Raw genomic sequence first — 21,631 nt, 5'->3', positions numbered from 1 at the left:
GTCTTTCTTCTGCTGGCTGCTATGATGTGGTCATCTCTGTTTTGCTTGGTGTGAGGAGCATTTCTGGCTTCAGATACTTCCAGTATCCATATGGACTACATACATTCCAAATATTCATCTTCTTTCTGCAGTGGAAGCATGTTCAAATACTTTCACAGGCACAGCAGCCATTTTGACCAGAAGTGTGAAAGGGAGTGAGCCAATGGCGGGAATATTCGTCTAAAATATTTGTATGCTGTTTTTCTTAATCTTTAGTCAGCTTACATAAAAATAAAATATTTACAATAGAAAATGCTAATATTTCCATCTATGTCCTGTCTATTGGGAGGAGAGCTTGTCTTGTGGTAGCAAGTATGAATTGTCATCTTTGCTAAGCAAGATCTGTCCTGCTTTGCATTTGAATGGGAGTCTACATGTGAGCACTAAGATATGGGTGCTTCCATGCAGAAGGTTCCAAAGTTCCTGGTTTGCCCATATAAGGCTGGATGAGACTCTGGCCTGCCACGAAGAAGTTGCTGCTAGTAGGTGTAGACAATACTGAGCTAGATGGACCAATGGTCTGACTCTGTATAAGGCAGCTTCCTATTCTCCTATGTCCTTTAAAGGGTCACAGTAAAAATAGACTCTGTAAATGGACCCAGGAGAGAGGAACAGAAGTTTAAAATACTGAAGGCTGAGAGGATACACAGTATCATAGATAGGAGTTGGAGCTCAGTTAATGAAAGAACTAAGGCACAGCAGTCAGAAAGATATGCATATGCGTGCACACACACAATTTAAAAAAAGACAAACTGGAGTGGCAGAAATTGTTGACTGGGTTGGACTGGGAAGCATGTTACCCCAACTGTTTTCGAACTTCACTGGCTGCCTGTTAGTTTCTGAGCTCAATTCAAGGTGTTAGTTCAAGCTTTATATGTCTTGGGACTTGAGTGCTTGAAGGGCCGCTTTCTCTCATATATATCTTCCCTTATACTCTACATCATCTGAGGCCCAGCTTACCTCCACTGAGTAAGCAATAGCAATAGCACTTACATTTATATACCGCTCTATAGCCGGAGTTCTCTAAGCGGTTTACAATGATTTAGCATATTGCCCCCAACATTCTGGGTACTCATTTTACCGACCTCGGAAGGATGGAAGGCTGAGTCAACCTTGAGCCCCTGGTCAGGATCGAACTTGCAACCTTCTGGTTACAGGGCAGCAGTTTTACCACTGCGCCACCAGGGGCTCATCCTGTATATACCTTGTATATATATATACAAGGTATATAAGGCATCTATTAGTACAAGTAAGGCCTTTTCAGTGCTAGTGTCAACCTCTTAGACCTCTCCCTGTGCACCTTGGATGGGCCCATCAACTTTGTTTTTAGATGTCAGACAAAAAGGCTGGCTCTTCCAGATGCCTTTTATACTGTCTGGCTTTTCTATTTTATGCTGCTGAAATGAACTTTATTGTTTGGAGTCTGTTACTATAGCTGTTTTTATGCTTGCTTCTGTTACCGTGTTTAGTCTTATGTATTCTGTTATTATAGTGGGGCTTTTTTTTGTCTATCATTTTAGTTCTTTCTAGAGAGAAATGAGATATAAGGTTTTTAAAATTAAAAACAAACAAAAGCATATATTGCTGTACAGGAGCGATCCAATTTTGAGTATGTCCTTTTCATTTGAATGTGATTGACCAGTGCTATTTCAAAATCACTCCACTTCTGGAAACAAATTTAAGAGTAGGGAAACTTGCCTCTTGAGCAAATGCATTATTATATTGGTTTTCAAAGGAGCTAAGGGGCATGACGCCTAGGGCGATGCTGGAGGAAAACTGAGAGTGAAGACGATCGAGCACAGTTGCAGTCATATGTCCAGGCGTATACCGTGGCAATGAGAGTGGTGAAGTCTGCTTATTTCTCTGCTCTCATTGCATTGGCAGAATCCTGTCCAGCAGCATTATTTTGGATCACCCATACCCTTTTGAGGAAACGGGAGAAGGAAGACCTTCCGAAGGGCTGCTGTGATGTTTTTGCCAAATTGTTTGCCGATAAGGTCGCTCGTCTTTGCTCGACTATGTTTGTGCTATGTCCATTGAGGTAATGGAGGTAATGTCTTATGGTTTCATTTGGGATATGTTTGAGCTTGTGGAGGCTGATGATGTGGATAGGGTTCTCTGTGGTATGAGTACGACGTCTTGCTCGCTTGATCCTTGCCCCTCCTGGTTTATTTGTTTGGCTGGCATGTGTGTGTAGGGGGAGGTCTTGGGTCCAGGAGCTAGTGAATTCATCCCTAGGGAGGGAGAGGTTCCTCTAGCTTTGAAAGAAGCAGTGGTCTGCCCTCTCCTGAAGTCTTCTTCCCTGGACCCAGAGATATTAGATCATTTTAAACCTATCTCCAACCTTCCCTTTTTGGGGAAGGGTCTGGAGAAAGTCATTGCTGCTCAACTACAGAGAATCTTAGATGAAATGGATTTCCTTGACTCTTTTCTGTTGGGGTTTAGGCCACGGCACAGCATGGAAATGGCATTGGTGGCTCTGGTGGATGACCTCTATTGGAGCCTCGATGAGGGGAGCGTCCCTCTCTTGGTTCTGTTAGATCTCTCATGGGCTTTTGATACCATCGACCATGGTATCCTTCTGGATCTTCTGTGGGGGTTGGGAATCTGGGCACAGTGTTGTACTGGTTCCGTTCCTACCTTAGTGGACAGTTTCAGACAGTTTGCATTGGAGGTAAGTGCTCTAGCCCATGGATTCTCTCTTGCGGAGTGCCGCAGGGCTCAGTCTTCACTCCCATGCTTTTTAACATCTATATGAAGCATCTGGGTGAGGTCATCTGTTGGTTTGGGGTGAGGTATCATCTGTATGCTGATGATACCCAATTGTACATCACCACCCCGAGCCGATCTGGGGATGCTGTGAATGTGTTGACCCAGTGTCTGGAGGTTGAAAGTGATTGGATGGGCAAAAACAAGCTCAGGCTTAATCCCTTCAAGACAGAGTTGCTCTTGTTCAGTTCTCGATCTGGCCAGGTTCCGGGTTTTAGTATTTTCCTTGATGGGGTCGCACTCCCCTAGAAAGAGCAGGCATGCGATTTGGGGGTTATCCTGGACTCACGGCTCCTGATAGAACAGCATGTGGAAGCCATGACCAGGGGAGCCTTTGCCCAGCTTCGTCTGGTGTGCCTACTGCAGCCTTACCTTGACTGGCAGGCTCGGGCAACTGTAACTCATGCCCTCGTCACCTCTCAGTTGGACTACTGCAATGCGCTCTACCTGGGGTTGCCTTTGAAGATGACTTAGAAGCTCCAGCTGGTCCAAAATGTCGTGGCCCGGCTGCTTATGGGCAGCAGAAAATATGATCACCTTTCACCTTTGCTGAGGTTGCTGCATTGGCTGCTAGTTCTCTTCCAGGTCCGATTCAAGGTGCTGGTTATCACCTATAAAATCCTTCAAGGTTTGGTGCCTTCAGGACCACCTCTGCCGTCTGACTTCGACCCACTCTGTGAGGTCATCTCAGGTGGGCCTTCTCAGAGTTCCGGGGTCAGAGGAGGTACGTGGGGCCCCGGCTTGTGGGAGAGTCCTCTCTGTTGCAGCCCACTCCTTATGGAACACTCTGCCTCCTGAGATTCATAAGGCCCCCTCTCTTCTGTCCTTTAAGAAGCACCTGAAAACCTATCTATTTTGCCAGGCTTTTAGTTTTTAACGTGTTTGGGGGGGGGTCTTTTCTTTTTTTCCCTTTTCTTTCTTCCCCCCTTCTTCTCTTACCTTCATTGTTGTTTTAATTTCTGTAAACCACCTCGAGCCTAAGGAAGTCAGGTGGTCAATAAATATGCTAAATAAATTTTAAAAATATGATAGTGGTGTGGTAACAAGGTGGGGAGGCACAGATCATTTGAGAAGCCAGTGCAGGAATATCTAAAGTGGCTCTTGAAAAATTTTTGGATGAGGGGAATGGAGGTGCATTTTAAGAGACTGCTTGCTTCGTGGCACTGATCCTGCAGCTGTGAGGGCAGGACACAGGATCCTCAAGGAGTGATTCTCTTAAGTTCCTTGCAGGAATAAGATGATCAGTATGTTTCTTACTTCAGAATGTATTGGGACAGAGAGGTGGGGACCTTACATATTTGAATGCTTCCATACATTGGAACATATCAGATGAGTGGATTCTAGCTAAGTTGAGCCTAGACTTTTAAAAAGAATGTGTCCATGTCTTCCCCTGCCCACCCTGGAGGCATGAAGCTCCTGCATCTGTTGTGTGATGATGATGGTAGAGTTGTGGGATATTAGTTAGGAAACTACAACCTAAGATTTTGGGAGGGAGACAGTTATTCAGTTATTTTGCTAAATATCTGGTTTTGGCAAGGAGGGCAAAAACCTTAATGAGGGATGTTGAAGATGTTTATGAAAGGCAAGAGGGAAATGTCAATGTTACAACCACAGTTGCACAAAAATCTAAAAGTAATGATCTTGAAAATGTTGCTTGTTCATTTTATTTATTATTGAGATGTATGTCATGTCTGCATTGCAAAGAATGCTCAAGGTTAGTTAACAATGTTCAGGATCAGTTACTACAAAAGTTCAAAGCAATGTAATAGCACACTAAAAACCGAACAATAAAAACAGAACAGCAGCAGAGCCAAACTAAATATTTCTGGGGAAACATCATAATCAAACTGATGAAAAGCCAATGCTCACTTAAAACCCCTCAACGAGCAGCAAGATAAACCTCTTGGAACAGAAACCTTGACAGTCTTGACACTATCACAGGGAAGGCTCTTAAGAACATAAACATAAGAACAGCCCTGCTGGCTCACACCCAAGGCCCATCTAGTCCAGCATCCTGTTTCACACAGTGGCTCACCAGATGCCGCTGGAAGCCTACAGGCAGGAGTTGAGGGCATGCCCTCTATCCTGTTGTTACTCCCCTGTAACTGGTAATTAGAGGCAACCTGCCTTTGAGGCTGGAGGTGGCCTATAGCCCTCCGACTAGTAGCCATTGATAGACGTCTCCTCCATGAAGTTATCCAAACCCCTCTTAAAGCCATCTAGGTTGTTGGCCGTCACCACGTGTTGTGGCAGAGAATTCCACAAGTTGATTATGCGTTGTGTGAAATAGTATCTCCGTTTGTTGGTCCTAAATTTCCCGGCAGTCAATTTCATTGGATAACCCCTGGTTCTAGTGTTGTGGTTGTTGTTATTAATATTACATTTATATCCTGCTCTTCCTCCAAGGAGCCCAGAGCAGTGTACTACATACTTGAGTTTCTCTTTCACAACAACCCTGTGAAGTAGGTTAGGCTGAGAGAGAAGTGAGTGGCCCAGAGTCACCCAGCTAGTTTCATGGCTGAATGGGGATTTGAACTCGGGTCTCCCCGGTCCTAGTTCAGCACTCTAACCACTACACCACGCTGGTTATGGGAGCGGGAGAAGAATTTCTCTCTATCCACTTTCTCTACACCATGCATGATTTTATAGACCTCTATAATTTCCCCTGCAGTCATCTTTTTTTCAAAACCAAATAGCCCCAGGTGTTATAGCCTTGCCTCATAAGAAAAGTGCTCTAGGCCGCTGGTGGTTGGTGGTTTTCATCCCAATGTGCATCACTTTACACTTGCCAACATTGAAGCGCATTTGCCATTTTGTTGCCCACTCACCCAGTTTGGAGAGATCTTTCTGGAGCTCCTCACAATCTTTTCTGGATTTCACTACCTGAAAGACATTGGTATAATCTGCAAATTTGGCGACCTCGTTGCTTACCCCAACTTCTTGATCATTTAAGAATAAATTAAAAAGCACCGGTCCCAGTACAGATCCTTGGGGGACCCCACTTCTTACTTTCCTCCATTGCGAAAACTTTCCATTTATACCTACCCTCTGTTTCCTGTCCTTCAACCAGTTAGCAATCCACACATGTACTTGTCCCCTTATCCCATGACTGCTAAATTTCCTCAGGAGTCTTTGATGAAGAACTTTGTTGAAAGCTTTTTGGAAGTCCAGTTATACAATGTCAACTGGATCTCCTTGATCCACACACTTGTTGACACTTTCAAAGAACTCCAAAATGTTGGTGAGGCAAGATTTACCTTTGCAGAAGCCATGTTGGTTCTCTCCCAGCAGAGCCTGTTCTTCTGTGTGCTTTACAATTTTATCCTTGAGGATGCTTTCCATCAATTTGCCTGGAACGGACGTTAAGCTAACCGGCCTGTAATTTCCCAGATCGCCCCTGGAATCCTTTTTGAAAATCAGTGTTACATTTGCTATTTTCCAGTCCTCCGGTACAGAGCCCGATTGCATGGATAAGTTATATATTTTAGCCAAGAGGTCGGCAATTTCACATTTGAGTTCTTTGAGGACTCTTGGATGGATGCCATCTGGCCCTGGTGATTTGTGAGTTTTCAGTTTTTCCAGACAATTTAGGACAACAACTCTTGTCACTTCTATCTGACTCAGTTCTTTAGCCTCCATCCCCCAAAAGCCTTGTTCAGGAACAGGTATATGCTCAGTATCCTCTGCCGTGAAAATGGACTCAGAGAACTCATTCAGCTTCTCTGCAACCTCCTTATCCTCCTTAATAATCCCTTTCACTTCCTCATTGTCTAATGGTCCAACCACCTCCCTGGCAGGTTTCCTGCATCTAATGTATTTAAAGAAGTTTTTGTTATTCCGCTTGATGCTTTTAGCTAAAGGTTCCTCAAACTCTCTTTTTGCTTCCCTTATTGTCACCTTGCATTTCTTTTGCCAGAGTTTGTGTTCCTTTCTCTTCTCTTAATTTGGACAGGCCTTCCAATTTTAGAAGGAAGTCTTCTTCCCTTATATGGCTTCCTTGATGTTACCTGTTAGCCATGCTGGCATCCTCCTGGACTTAGTGGTACCTTTCCTCCTTTTGGGTACACATTCTAACTGGGCTTCTAGTATTGTGGTTTTTAGTAAAATCCATGCATTCTGTAGTGGAGTGACTCTCCTGATTTTTCCTTTCAGCTTTCTTTTCACCATACTATCATTTTGGAGAAGTTTTCTCTTCTGAAAAGTGTCTGTGTTAGATATTCTTGGTGATTCTCTCCCCGTATGTATGCTGAATTTGATCAGACTATGGTCACTATTCCCTAAAAGGTAGATGACACTGTCATCATGCACAAGGTCCTGGGTGCCACTCAGGATTAAGTCCAAGGTTGCCTTCTCTCTGGTTGGTTCTTTCCCACTGTCAGTTGGTGATGGGACCCTCAAAAGAGCTGCCTCAGCCAGTCATAGAGAGCAGGCAGGTCCATATGAAAATAAATGGCTTTTAAGGTACCTTGATCCCAAATCATCAAGGGCATTAAAAGGAAATGACCGGCACCTTAAATCGTCTATGGAAATGGGCTGGCAGGCAGCAAAGCTGAGGGAAAAGTGTAATAACATGATCTGTTAAATTTGCACTTGTTAACAGCTTATCAATAGCATTTTAAGGTAGTTGAATCTTCCAAACACTTTTTAAGGGCAGTCCTATGTAGAACACATTGCAGTAATGTAGTCTCACGTAACCAAGATGTGTGGGCATGACCAGATCTACTTTCTCCAGGAGTAGATGATGTTGGCATACCAACTAAAGATGGGAAACGGCACTTACAGATCCATTTGTCATATATTATGGAAGATATTAAAATCTATATTTTTAAAATCCTGCTTATTTTGAGGGGAGACTTTTTCACCAGTAGAAAAAATTGCCTCTAGGTGTTCAGAGCTTGATGTATGGGATTATTATGATTACACTGGTTTGTTCTTGTGTAAACCTTTTTTGATGTAAAAGCACAAAAAAAGGCTCAAGGAGTGCTGAGTTCAAGCTGTTCAGCACTTTTACTGTCATATATTTATTCATATGTGCATCACCCAATTTTTGATTTCATTTAATATTAGGAATCCCAACAGCATGAGTACTGGGTTTTTTTAAGAGGTTTTTTTTAAGTGTTTGTTGTATTTGGATGCATAATTTTAAATTATTTGTAGGTTCTGAGATAGTTCACCAAGTTGGAAAAGCTTCCAGACTGTTTTAAGTTCTTGAAATACTTCTGTTTCAGTTCTAAAATCTCAGGAGATCAAAAGACTACTTATTTAATGGATGCAAGTGAAAACCTTGACAAAACATGAAAGGAAAGTCAAACAATTTCATTTGAAACTACAATATAAAAGCTGTTCATTAGTGAGAGAAGTGTACTGTACTCGGTATAGTGTGCACTAGTTTATATAACAGTCTCTTGGTAGAGGTTTGAGTCCCAATAACTTTGAAGCTGTCTGTGTAATTCTGAGACTGTTCAGAAATAATGGACTTTTTCACTTGGGTAAAAAAAGGCCAGGTGCATTGATTTTCCTTTTCTTGGTAAAATGGATTGTAAGAGTTATTAACTTTTTGATGGCAGGAAGGTAGTAAGGAATATCTGACATTGAAGATTCAGTTAGTGAAGTGTGAGGAAAGGTTCTGGACTGAGTTTGTATTTCATACTAATAGATTTTTCAGATTTCTGGTAATGATTTGAAAAAGACCAAAATCAGAGGAGATGTAAAATAGCAAATACAACAATTGTCTTGGTAGTAAGGACAAAAGTGGATAAAATCTGACTTCTAAAAAAAGTCAGTCATGTTTTTAATTATCATACCAATAATTTCTGCTTAAAAATAACATGGGAATATGTTGAAAGTTAAACAGTATGTTCGTAAATCTAAGTAAGTTCCTGCAAGGATCTGCATTGGGAATTGTGCTTTTTCCTCTGTGCTGGAGCTCCTAATTACATTACTGGGTTGTACTGTTAGCATGCTCGAGACAGGACTAGATGTTTTGCCAGGCTAGCTTCCTGCCGTCAGACGGCACTTATCCCAGTTCTGATCCTGTCTGCTTGAGCTGCAAGGACACAGAAAGAGCTCTTCAGTGTTTACAGAATTTTTAATCATCATTTTTCAAGATAACCTATCTTTACTCTTTACTTTGTTGTTTTCCTCCCCCGCCCCCAGATTGTGCGAGGGTGGGAGGGGAGCTGCCTTAGGTTTTTGTTTTTCTTTTGCTACCAAATTGATCAATTAATCAGTGTAGTTTCAGCTGTTATTTTGCTTGGTTTTTTTTACTTGAATTGGTTATTACCAATTTCCCCCTTTTCATGAAGCAGGCACATGCAGAGAAGTTGCTGAGAGGTTCCTTGTCGGAGGGCCCTCATGCAGCATCCAGAATATTTCCAAGCGGGGGTGCTCCCTTTGGGGTGTGGTTGGCTTCTCCACCGACGTGCTCTGTTCCTGCTATTTTTGCCACTTGCTCAGAGGAGGCCAATCCAGCTCCAAAAAAGAAAACAAATCACCTTTAAGGTGCAAACGGACAGTTCAAAAAAGAGAAAGAAGCATTCCCAATCTGTATGCCTTAGTGAGTGCCTTTTAATCAAAGATGTGTGCCGCAAAACAAAGCTGCAGCACAAAGGAACTTCGCCAAATGGGCAAGAAAGTCAAGTTGGCGACCAGTGCCTGGTGGGCAATATTCTGGAGCCCATGCTGCTCATAACAGTGGCGGAGGGTGTTGAGGGGAAACTGTCTCCCCCGCGCTGTCCCCCTGCGCTGCTCCCAGTGCATCCTGCTGAGCCACAGCTGCCTGAGCAGCCAGCGGCATCAGTGGAGGACCTTCCAACTCCAGATGCACTGGCAGAGAGGGCTCCAGTTCCATCTGGGCCGGGGAAGAATCTGGTTATTCCTACTGCAGATCCAACGCCCATAGGTGCCTGTCCCTCAAGGGGCAGCTCCCTCAATTCCATCTGATGTGGTGGGGTGATTAAGAGACTTCTTCAAAAGGGATTGTTTACACCTTTGGGCTGTCTCTTCTGCTATTCCTGCTCTGCTCCCAGATCAACTGGCAGGGCCCACATTGCCTCCACAGAGGCCACGCTACCCCAGGGTTCTCCTATCTTTGCCACCTGATTCTAGCCCTAGGAAGCAGATTATACCAATTTCTGAATGGGGCAGGTTTATAACAAGGGGATTGGGTCATAAGCATTGCAAACGTGAGTATTGGTCATCCTCATCTGCGAGTCTTCCTCCCAAACACCTGACTTGACAGGTACTCCTGCCTGCACTGCCTCCTGCCTTGTCCCCTACTGTACCTTTCCCGGTCGTATCTCAGCCTGTAGCGCCAACCGTACCTGTTGAGCTGCCAGCTGTATTACCAAATGTTACAGTTGTACCTGTTTTCCCTCTTCCCCTGGCCCCCATTTTGCCTAGAGGGCATGGGATTACACACAGAGAAGCATCTGATTTGGAGTCAGTACCTGGGTCACTGGGTCCTTTACAGTCAATTGGTTCAGATAAGGAGGAAGGAGAGCTGTCTGGGGAAGACATGACACAGCAGGTGCCCATCTCTTCTTGCTTATTCAGTTCCAGTTATTTGGACTTATTGCTCTCTAAGGCAAAGAAAGCTATTCATGATGTGGCCCTGACGGAGGTCACACAAAGCACTTTGGATCTAGACCAAAATGTTTTCCCTTCTTCGGCTTCATCCTCGGCATCTGTTTCTTTTCCATAAGGTGATCATGGCGGAGTGGCAGCAACCAACTTCTTCAAAACCAGTGGGTAGGTATCCTAGAAAGCATTATACACTCAATCAAGAGGTTCTCTGTTGGCTATCCTCCAGATTGACACGCTTGTGGCACTGATAGTGTCTGGCTCTCTTCTGAATACAGAAGGTCAAGAGCAACTGTAGCTTCCTGAGGATAGAGAATGTGATGTTTTACTTAGAAAAGCTCACGAGGCTTCATCTACTGTTATTAAGGCTGCCACTACTAATGCAATTTTTGTCCGTGCCTTTATACTCTGGACAAAAGAGCTTATCACCCTGGTGCCACCTGAAGATACTAAAGTGTGCCAGGGCATTAATAAGATGACCAAGGCAGCAGCATTAATGGCAGATTGAAGTTTTGACTGCATCCAGTAAGCATCCAGTGCTATGGCTTTGGGGGTTGTGGTTAGAAGGTTCCTCTGGTTGCGGTCATGGCAGGTGGATACTAAGTCCAAGTTGGCGCTTCTTCCCCCTTTTTGGGTGCTAATTTGTTCAGCCCAACTCTGGGTCCGCTGTTAGTGGAGACAAAGGACAAAAAGAAGGCCATGCCTTCTTCCAAAAAGGATTATTGGAGGCCTTTTTGTCCCTACTCGTCTTGCTTTTGCAACCAGAGGCAGTTTCAAGGGAATACCTCATCTCAAGGCAGGGAGTTCCATAACAACTTCCCCAGAGGGATGAGAAGGTCTCAGTGGAGGCAACACTATAGGGGACCCACTAGAATGCAGGGGTATAGACCTTTCAGTTCCAATACCCAGTTCCCCAAGAAACAATGATGTGGTTCTGATTGGAGGCAGGCTTCAAGACTTTGTTCCTTTGTATGGAATGCACACTGTGGGTGAGGTGGCATTCTTGCCTGCTACAGTAGCTTCTCCTCCCTCACCAGGAGGGCATCATGGCGGGTTCTCACCATAAGATGTCCTTGCCTTCAAAAGTCAAGGCCTCCTTCATTTGATGGCTGACCCTGGCCATGGAAAAGGGCATGCCTCTGACAGACCAACAAAGGACTATTGTCACTCTGGATGCCAGTCTCGCAGGATGGGAAGCTCATTGCCAAGACCAGATGGTGCAAGGTGTGTGGTCAGAATTGGAGAAGATGAGGAGCATAAACTGGCTAGAACTTCGGGAGGCCAATTTGGCACTTGTGTTTCATCACCTTCTGTGGGGCAGTCATTTTTTTGGTTCACACGGACAACATTACGACCAAGGCCTACATCAGTCGCCAGGGGGACACACAATCGAGGCTATTGATGGAGGAAATGGATAATCTGTTATCATAGGCAGAGAGGTTCATCCAGTCCATTACTGCAGAACACCTCAGCGGAGTGGACAACACACAAGCGGACTGGCTCAGCCGGTGGGTTGTGGATCTGGTGGAATGGTCCCTCCATCCACAAGTTTTTCAACAGATAGCCCGACGGCTGGGCCTTCTAAAGGTAGATCTGTTTGCGTCACGTCTGAATCACCAAATTCCTCAGTTCTTCACAAGATTTCAGACACCACAGGCAGAAGCAATTGACACCCTCACAATCACCTGGCCTAGAGGCCTGCTCTACGCCTTCCCTCCCATGGCCATCATAACCAAGGTCATTTGGAAGATGGTGGTGGGGAGGATGAGGCTGATTCTGGTGGCCCCACATTGGCTAAGTAGGCCATGGTTTTCAGAGATAGTGTACTTTTCCATCCAGCCTCCTTAGTGTCTGCCTCTGTGCAGGGTTCTGTTGCTCCAAGGACCTTTGCGGCATTCAGAACCAGAGTGGCTCCAGCTCTGCATGTGGACACTGGGCACGGAATCTTAATTGACAAGGACTACTCAAAGCCAGTTCAGGACACCATTACTGTGTCACGGTGCCCATCAAATCAGCGGATCTACCAGATTACTTGGGCAGCTTTTTCTAGATGGGCAGCCAGCAAGCACCTGGTTCCATTGACAGCAGGGGTCCTGGAGGCGTTAGCTTTTCTGCAGTTGGGATTAGATTTGCATCTTCGTACTAGCACATTGTGAAGACAGGCTTCTGTGTTAACTTCGGTTCTAGAGGTTTCAGGTCCAGACACCTCATTGCTGCATCCTCACATTTTATGTTTTTTGAGGGGAGCATCTAGTTTGACACCGTCACCTATCCAGAGATTCCCTTCATGGAACTTAAACAAGGTATTCAATATCTTAACGCATTCTCCCTTTGAACTTTTGGCTACTATTAGATTAAAGCTGCTTTCATTTAAGACTCTATTTTTAGTCACCATCACATCAGCCGGAAGAGTTTCTGAGTTTGAAGCTCTCTCCATACACAAGGAACTGTGTGTATTCCAACAGGATGCAGTGGTCCTGAAACTGGATCCAACATTCTTCCCCAAGGCCAACATGATGTTTCATCGATCCCAGGATGCCATTCTCCCATCTTTTTGCCCCTCTCCCATTCACCACAGGGAGAAACTTTGGCATAAGCTTGATGTTCATCGGGCAATAAAGGTATATATCAGTTGCACAAAGGGCTTTCTCAAGATGGAGTCTATGTGCATTTCCGATCTCCCGGCCTCCCTGGGTCAGAAAGTCTCCTGGGCCTCCCTGACAGGTTGGATCAGGTCTTGTATCTTACTGGGTTCTTAGCCTACCATCACCAGAAGGGTGTTAGCTCATTCTACTTGCAGCGCTGAAGTTTCAGCTGCTTTTTTGGCTCACGCTAGGGATGTGCATGGCTCCGAACCTGTTCAGACAGGCACCGGGGGGGGGGGGGTTGTAGCTTTAAGGGCGGGGGGGTGGTACTCCCCCCCCACCCCGCCGCTGCTCTTTCCCCTCCGGCGCTGTGATTTTAGATGAAGATTCTGGGGCGGCAGCGTTCCTCCCTGCCGCCCCTGCCGCCGTCGTTAGCCTGAAAGTGCCAAAGTAAGGATCACGCATGCGCCCGTTCTGCCGCGCGTGCACACCTGCCGCTGCCGCCGTGCGCTCCACTGACGTCACACGTCGACGTGTGACGTCAGCAAAGTGTGCGCGCAGCGGCGGGTGCACACGCGCGGCAGAACGGGCGCATGCGTGATCCTTACTTTGGCACGTGCAGGCTAACGACGGGGGCAGGGGCGGCAGGGAGGAATGCTGCCGCCCCAGAATCTTCATCTAAAATCACAGCGCCAGAGGGGGAAGAGCAGCGCTGGGGGGGGAAGTACCACCCCCCCGCCCTTAAAGCTACAACCCTCCTCCATGCCGGACCGCTGGACCGGCTCGGAACCGGACCGGTTCCGAGGCCTCCAGCATGGCCTCCAAACTGGTCCGGGCACATCCCTAGCTCACGCTCCTCTTCTTGACAGCTACATGAGCATCCATTACACCGTGTATCCACCATTATAAAATATTTGCTTTTACTGCTGATCAGGTGGCCTTTGGCCGTAGAGTGCTTCAGCAAATGTTATAGTATATCCTCCCTCCCAGTAGATCATTCTGCTTGGGCCAGTAACAAGGAGCTCCAGCACGGGGGGGAAGGAACATTGGACTTACTGTGAAGGGTTCTTCCCCCCTGTGTCTGGAGCTCCTCATGCCCATTCAGATGTGATGTCATTCACTGAGTTTGGGAGGGATTAGGGTTGGATAGGTTGGGTGGAGTCAGTTCCTGGGGTACCTAGTAACAGGGCTGCCTTCTCTTGTATATATTTTAAAGGTTGATATCTGTTCTGTCTGTTTTCACTGTTCTAGTTGGTACTGTTTTGTTTTCCTGACTGCCGTCTAGGCAATTCACTCTTTCCATAGTACCACTCTTCTCATCAGTCCCAGAACTGGGATAAGGCGCCCTTCGGCGGCAGGAAGCTAGCCTGGCAAAAAGTCCAGTCCTGTCTCGAGCATGCTAACTGTACAACCCAGTAATGTAATTAGGAGCTCCAGACACAGGGAAAAAGAACTCTTCACAGTAAGACCAATGTTCCTTTTTAACATTCATAAGTGATCTAAAATCAGGAATAAAGACATAAAACTTCCAGAAATTTTTAAGTTATGGAGGTAAAGAAATAGAGTTCTGAGGAAAACATTAAAATATTTAACTTACTCGCTTTTGTATCATATTTAGATTTACTATCCTTTTTGAAAGGAACAAAATGATGTACAGCCATGCACCTCAAAATGACAACTATGTACAACTTATTTCACACCAGTGGTGACTGGTGGTTCCTGGGTGGGTGGGGGGGGCGGTGAGGTCTGGGCAGGGCAGGTGATGGATGGAGCCCATTGAGGGCAGCTGTGGAGACGGAACCAGGACTAGGTGGGTGCCTTAGCAATAACTGGCAAAGTGTAGATTTACAGCTAACGAGTGGGATCAAAATACAAACACACAAGCACGTAAAGCTCAGTTGCTCTTCAGCAGAGGTACAGAAAAATATGGAAAACAGTAGCTTTATAGTGCTTAACTGGACTACAGTAGTTTGTAGATTTGTATCTAACACGGCAGGTTCAAAACACAAGCGCGCGCACACACACACACACACACGTGTGTGAAAGGAATTGTACAAGCCACAAGTAAAACCCAGGCCAGCTACAAAAGGCTGCTTCTGTGGAGAGTAAATGCTCTTTGAAGAAACCAGGGCAGCACTTTCTGCCTGATTATTTAAAAGAACGAATGCTACTACTACTAAGAAGAAAGAACTCTGAGTCAGAGTGTTGCAGTGGTTAGTGTGCCGGACTAGACTGGGGAAATCCAAGTTCAAATCCCTATTCAGCCATGACACTCACTGTGTGAATCACTTAACTCTTAGCATAACCTTCTTCATAGGGCTGTTGGGAGGATAAATGTAACCATGTGCACCACTCTGGGCTCCTTGGAGGAAGCACAGGCTTTATATGTAACAGTAAATAAGTCTATATAAGCCAGCTACAAAAGTAGAGAACAAATGCATTCTGAACAAGGGCAAGTTTGTCTGCCAATTTCAAAAATGCATGCATAAATAATAGAAAAGCCATAGGTTTTTCAATAATTCTTGCTGCAGCTATGCTAATCCCTGCTGCAGCTATGCTGATCCCCGCTGCTCCATCTTTGGAGTAGAGTGGGGGGTAGGGTTGTGTGCCCGACTCCGGAGATGGGCACGGGGGCCGCCATTTTGCCTCCCCCTACATGTGGTCGGGGCCACACAATCGGGGAGGATTGGCCGGTATATTGTGCCGGCCTGCTGGCTTTCCTGCTAGTTGCTCTTCGACGAGGCAGCTGGAGAATCAGGGAAGCTGACAGAATCTATCCCCCTCTACTCACCCTCTCTGACCTCCCAAATGCTCTCAGTGTGCCCTCTTCCTATTTATGCTCCCAAGGGCTCCAGAAATCTCCCCTCTCACGAGAGGTCTCTGATCCTCAGGGGCAGGTGGAAAAAGTCAAGCACTCGGGTAGAAGGCATAGGTGGAACAGAAAAGCAATCAACCTTCAAGCAAGCTGCTCTTCAGAAGGTCCAGGACTGCAAAAACAAACCTCCTCAGCTGAGTCAGGAATGCGCAGGCAGTGTGAGACGGTTGTTGTTCGCCAGAGAGGTCAGGGAAACTGACATAATCTACCCCCCACCCTTTCCGACCTCCATTGTCTTGACACTGCCTTCAGGAGAATAAAGGAAGCAATCAGCACATTGTCTTCTCTTCAGTTGCAAGAATACTTCCTCGGCTTAAGAGTGATGCTTTTGCTGTGCTTCCTCTCCCACTAAACCAGAAGGTAGTATCAAGAAAAGAAAGAGGTGCATTTCCATTCTCCTTGTCAGCTACTGGATCAAGGAATGGCCAAGTGAAGGAAATACATTGGCTAATTTTTCTACTCCCCTGAAGCTAGATCCCATGTTGGTGAGGAGGTATTGCATGCCTAACTCATTGCCTCCTTCCCTATTACCAAATCAGATTCCCTGGGACATGACATGAAATTCTTAGAATTGACTTGAGGAGCATGTGTAAGTGTACATTTAATATTAGAGGCATGCATCATTGTAAAGGGGAGAGTGCTGAGGAATAGCCAGATTCCCTAATTGGTTCTCTCTTGTAGAATGCATGATAAAGGAGTGGTGGAAAAAGACATCGTGCTTGTTTATTACATTTTTATACCACCCTATCCAGAAGCTCTGGGCAGTGTACAGCAAAACAAAAAACTAACGAACAATAATTTAAAACAATAAATTTTAAAAGCAGTTTAAAACCATTTAAAAACAGTTAAGAGCTTTTAAGAACAATTTAAAAACCTTGGACAGCCAGGCAAATAAGTTTTAAGGGCTCTCCTGAAGGCCAACAATGAACCCAGACCATGAATTTCTGCCGGGAGTGCATTCCACAGCCCAGGAGCAGCTACAGAGAAGGGTTCCTATTTGCCACCAGACATACCAGTGGTAACTGAAGACAGACAGCTCCAGATGACATTAATGTGTGGTGGGGATCATACAGAAGAAGGTGATCTCTAAAGTAACCTTATGAGAGGATAAAATATGAGAGGATAAAATCTCTCATATCCAGGCTGACTTGGATTCAAGCACCACAATTAGTGCAGTGTTTGAATCAGAGGTGTCCAGCGACTCCTCTTATGTGGTTAGGCTGGATCAGTTTCCGTTTGTGACTTGTGAGGATGTGGACAAGCTGCTTGGAGCGATGCGTCCTACCACCTGTTCTCTTCACCCTTGCCCGACGTGGCTAATACTATCTGGCAGAGAGGTTGTTGTAGAAGGCCTGATAGAGATTATAAATGCTTCTCTGAGGGAGGGCAGGATGCCTCCTTGTCTTGAGGCGATTATTAGATCACTTCTGAAGAAGCCCTGGATTCCTCAGAGTTGAACAACTATAGGCCTGTCTCCAACTTTCCATGGCTGGGCAAGGTAATTGAGAGGGTGGTGGCCTCCCAACTCCAGGTAGTCTTGGATGAAACTGATTATCCAGACCCATTTCAGACCAGCTTTCGGGTGGGCTATGGGGTGGAGACTGCCTTGATCGGTCTGATGGATGATCTCCAATTGGAAATTGGACTCTTTGTGACTCTTTTGGTCCTTTTGGGCTTTCGATACTATCAACCATAGTATCCTTCTGGAGTGTCTGATGGGGTTGGGGGTGGGAGGCACTGCTTTGTGGGGTTCCACTCCTATCTCTCGGGCAGGTTCCAGATGGTATCTCTCGGGGACTGTTGTTCTTAAAAAACTGAACTTCGGTATGGTGTCCCTCTCTGATGTTGTTTAACATCTACATGAAACCACTGGGAGAGATCATCAGGAGATTTGGTGCAGGGTGTTATCTGTATGCTGATGACACCCAAATCTATTTCTCCATGTCAACGTCATCAGGAGAAGACATAACCTCCCTAAATGCCTGCCTGGAGGCAGTGATGGCCTGGATGAGAGGTAACAAGCTGAGACTGAATCCAGATAAGACGGAGGTACTTATTATGAGGGGTCGGAACTTGGGAGATTATTTTGATCTACCTGTTCTGGATGGGGTCACACTTCCTCAGAAGGAACTGGTACGCAGTCTGGGGGTGCTTCTGGACATAAAACTCTCCCTGGTGTCCCAGGTTGAGGCAGTGGCCAGATGTGCCTTTTATCAGCTTCGGCTGATACATCCGCTGCATCAATTTCTTGAGATAAATGACCTCAGAACAGTAGTACATCTGCTGGTACCTCCAGACTTGACTACTGCAATGTGCTCTATGTGGGGCTGCCTTTGTATTTAGTCCGGAAACTGCAGTTAGTCTAGAATGCGGTGGCCAGATTGGCCTCTGGGTCATCTCAGAGATACCATATTACTCCTATCTTAAAACATCTACACTGGCTACCAGTAACTTTCCGGGCAGAGTACAAGGTTTTGGTTATAACCTATAAAGCCTTAAACAGCTTGGGCCCTGGGTATTTAAGAGAACGTCTTCTTTGCTATGAACCACACCGCCCATTGAGATCATCTGGAGAGGTTCATCTGCAGTTGCCACCAGCTTGTCTGGTGGCTGCTTGGGGAAAGGCCTTCTCCATTGCTGCCCCAAGGCTTTGGAACACACTTCCTGCTGAAGTAAGAGCCTTCCCATCTCTTACAACTTTTAAAAGGGCAGTCAAGATGCATTCCTTCACTCAGGCTTTTAATTAGTTACTGTTTTCATTGTGTTTTAATAGTTTTAACTTTTTAATTGTTGAAATGTTTTAATCGTGTATTGGCTGTTTTTATTGTTTGTAAACCACCCAGAGCAGTGTTTCTCAACCACCAGTCCATGGACCGGTGCCGGTCCGTGAGGAGTTGAGTGCCGGTCCATTCTGGTCCATGAGGAATTAATCTCCACACCAAACAGTTGTGAGCCGGTGGGGGCCACCGCTGCTGGGAGCTCTCCGGAGCTCATTTCTATGCAAGCAGCCCTTGCTGCTGGGATAATGTTCATTTCAAAGAAGCTAAATGAGTGTTATCCCAGCAGTGAGGGCTGCCTGCCTAGAAATGAGCTCTGGAGAGCTCCCTACGGCAGCCCCCCCCCGGCTTGAAATTGTTTTGCGGGTGCCTTGGGATGGGGGCAAGGTGGGGTGACCTGAACTGCTGGTCCTGGAAACTGAGCACAAAGAATGTACCGGTCCATGACTCCAAAAATATTGAGAAACTCTGGCCCAGAGAACTTGCGTTTTAGGCAGTATAGAAATGTATTAAATAAACAAACAAATACATAACCTGGATCTAAGGCATTCAGGGCAGTAAAAGTAACAGCCAGCACTTTGTATTTTGCCCAGAAACATATCAGCAGCCAGTGCAACTGTTTAAGGACAGGTATAATATGGTCTCTCTGGGTTACCCCAGAGACCAGTCTGGCTACCACATTTTGGACTAACTGAAATTTCTGAACTATGTACAAAGATAGCCCCATAGAGCCTATTGCAACAGTCAAGCCTGGAGGTTACCAGCTGATGCACCACTGTTTTGAAGTTGTTCTCCTCAAGGAATGGACGCAGCTGTTGCATCAGCCAAAGCTGATGGAAGGTGCTCCTGGCCATAACCTCCACCTGAGATACTAGGATGAGGCCTAGATCCAAGAGCACTCCCAAGCTGTGTACCTGATCCTTTAGGGGGAATGTAACCCCATTCAGCACAGGAAACTCATCCTTCAAATTTCAATCCCCTACAATGAGCATCTCCATCAATTCAATTCCTTTATTATGATCACAGACCAGCACAGTTTACAAACAGAAGTCCAACCAAAAAAAAACCCCTATATAACCTACAGATTTATAATACAGTAGTTAAGCACATACTTAAGCATACAGATCAGTTAACAATGATTCTTAATGAACTCCTGGTGGATTTTACTGGCTATCAAACAGAACGTAACCACATTATAGGATCTTAAGTCATTCTGGTCATTTAAAAGATAATCAAGATAAAAAGAATCTGTACAACCTGGATGGCAATTAATAAAATGGTTTATATGTTTATGCTGTATATCTTGGTAAAATTGACAATAAAGGAGCACATGAGCTGCTGTTTCGATATTTATTTATTTATTCGATTTTCATACCGCCCTTCTGAGCTGGCTCAGGGCGGTTTACAATTAAAAACAGAAATACAAATATAAACACCAATTTAAAAATATCTTAAACAATTAAACTATCAAAACAATTAAAACCCTGAAAACCAAGTTAACATTAAAACAATTAAAACTAATTAAAAACCCTGAAAGGCCAGGCCAAACAGATGGGTTTTAAGGGCTCTCTTGAAGGTCAGTAAGGAATTAAGATTATGAATTTCTGCTGGGAGTGCATTCCACAGCCCAAGAGCAGCTACAGAGAAGGCCCACCTTTGAGTCGCCACCAAAAGAACCGGTGGTAACTGGAGACGGTCCTCCCCATATGACCTTAATGTGCTGTGGGGATCGTGTAAAAGAAGGCGCTCTCTAAGATATCTCGGACCCAAGCCATTCAGGGCTTTAAAGGTAATAACCAGCACTTTGTATTTTGCCCAGAAACATATCGGCAGCCAGTGTAATTGTTTCAAGACAGGCATAATATTGTCTCTCCGGGTTGCCGCAGAGACCAATCTGGCTGCCGTATTCTGAACTAACTGAAGTTTCTGGACGTACAAAGGCAGCCCTACGTAGAGCGCATTGCAATAGTCAAGCCAGGAGGTTACCAGCTGATGCGCCACTGTTTTGAGGTCTGGATGGGAATGGGTGCAGCTGTCGAATCAGCTGAAGCTGATAGAAAGCACTCCTGGCCATGGCCTCCACCTGAGATACCAGGGTGAGGCCTGGGTCCAGGAGTACTCCCAAGCTGCGCACCTGCTCCTTCTGGGGGAGTGTAACCCCATCCAGCACAGGGAGATCTAACTCACCCCTCATATTCTGAGCCCCCACAATGAGCACCTCCGTCTTGCTTGGATTCAGCTTCAATCTGTTATCCCTCATCCAGCCCATTACTGCCTGTAGGCAGGCATTTAGAGAATGAGTGCCATTTCCTGGAGATGAAAAGGAGAAGTAGATTTGGGTGTCATCAGCATACTGATAAAACCCAGCACCAAACCTCCTGATGACCTCACCCAGCGGTTTCATGTAGATGTTAAAAAGCATTGGTGACAGAATGTAGCCCTGAGGGACTTCATATAACAGCTCCTGTTTTGAGGAGCAACTGTCACCAAGCTTCACCATCTGGAGTCTACCTGAGAGATAGGAACGGAACCACTGCAAATCAGTGCCCCCTATCCCCAACTCCCCCAGGTGATCCAGAAGGATACCATGGTCAATGGTATCGAACGCCACTGAGAGATCCAGAAGAACCAGCAGAGTCACACTCCCTCTGTCGATTGCCCGGTAAAGGTCATCCATCAGGCTGACCAAGGCTATCTCAACCCCATAGTCTCAACTCCTCTGCAAATCTCCCAATTTGCAGAGACAAGTACGTTCTCTGTAGGGGATTTTTTGATATCTCCTTTCTAGAACGGCTGATTGCAAGGCATTGCATCATGCCTGTGTCAGAGCTCTGAGGTATTTTGGCATGATTATCTGGTTTAGGTATCTGGCAGTGTTGAAACTGAGAACTTGGTTGCCCAAATGGATACCAACAGGAATTGAGCCCTGATCAATTTGATGCTTGAGCACCTCCATCTTGCTTGGGTTAAGCTTCAATTTATTATCTCTCATCTAGTCCATGCCT

General features: G+C 45.5%; 1 protein-coding gene across 7 annotated transcripts in view; it reads left to right on the top strand.

The window, feature by feature from the left end:
- Nucleotides 1-21,631, top strand: part of MAGI3 (membrane associated guanylate kinase, WW and PDZ domain containing 3) — a 340,723-nt gene that overhangs the window by 154,512 nt on the left and 164,580 nt on the right. The gene's annotated exons all lie outside the window — the stretch shown is intronic.

Source organism: Hemicordylus capensis, chromosome 4, assembly GCF_027244095.1.
Source record: "Hemicordylus capensis ecotype Gifberg chromosome 4, rHemCap1.1.pri, whole genome shotgun sequence".
Lineage (NCBI taxonomy): Eukaryota > Metazoa > Chordata > Lepidosauria > Squamata > Cordylidae > Hemicordylus > Hemicordylus capensis.
This window is presented reverse-complemented; position numbering and strand designations above follow the sequence as displayed.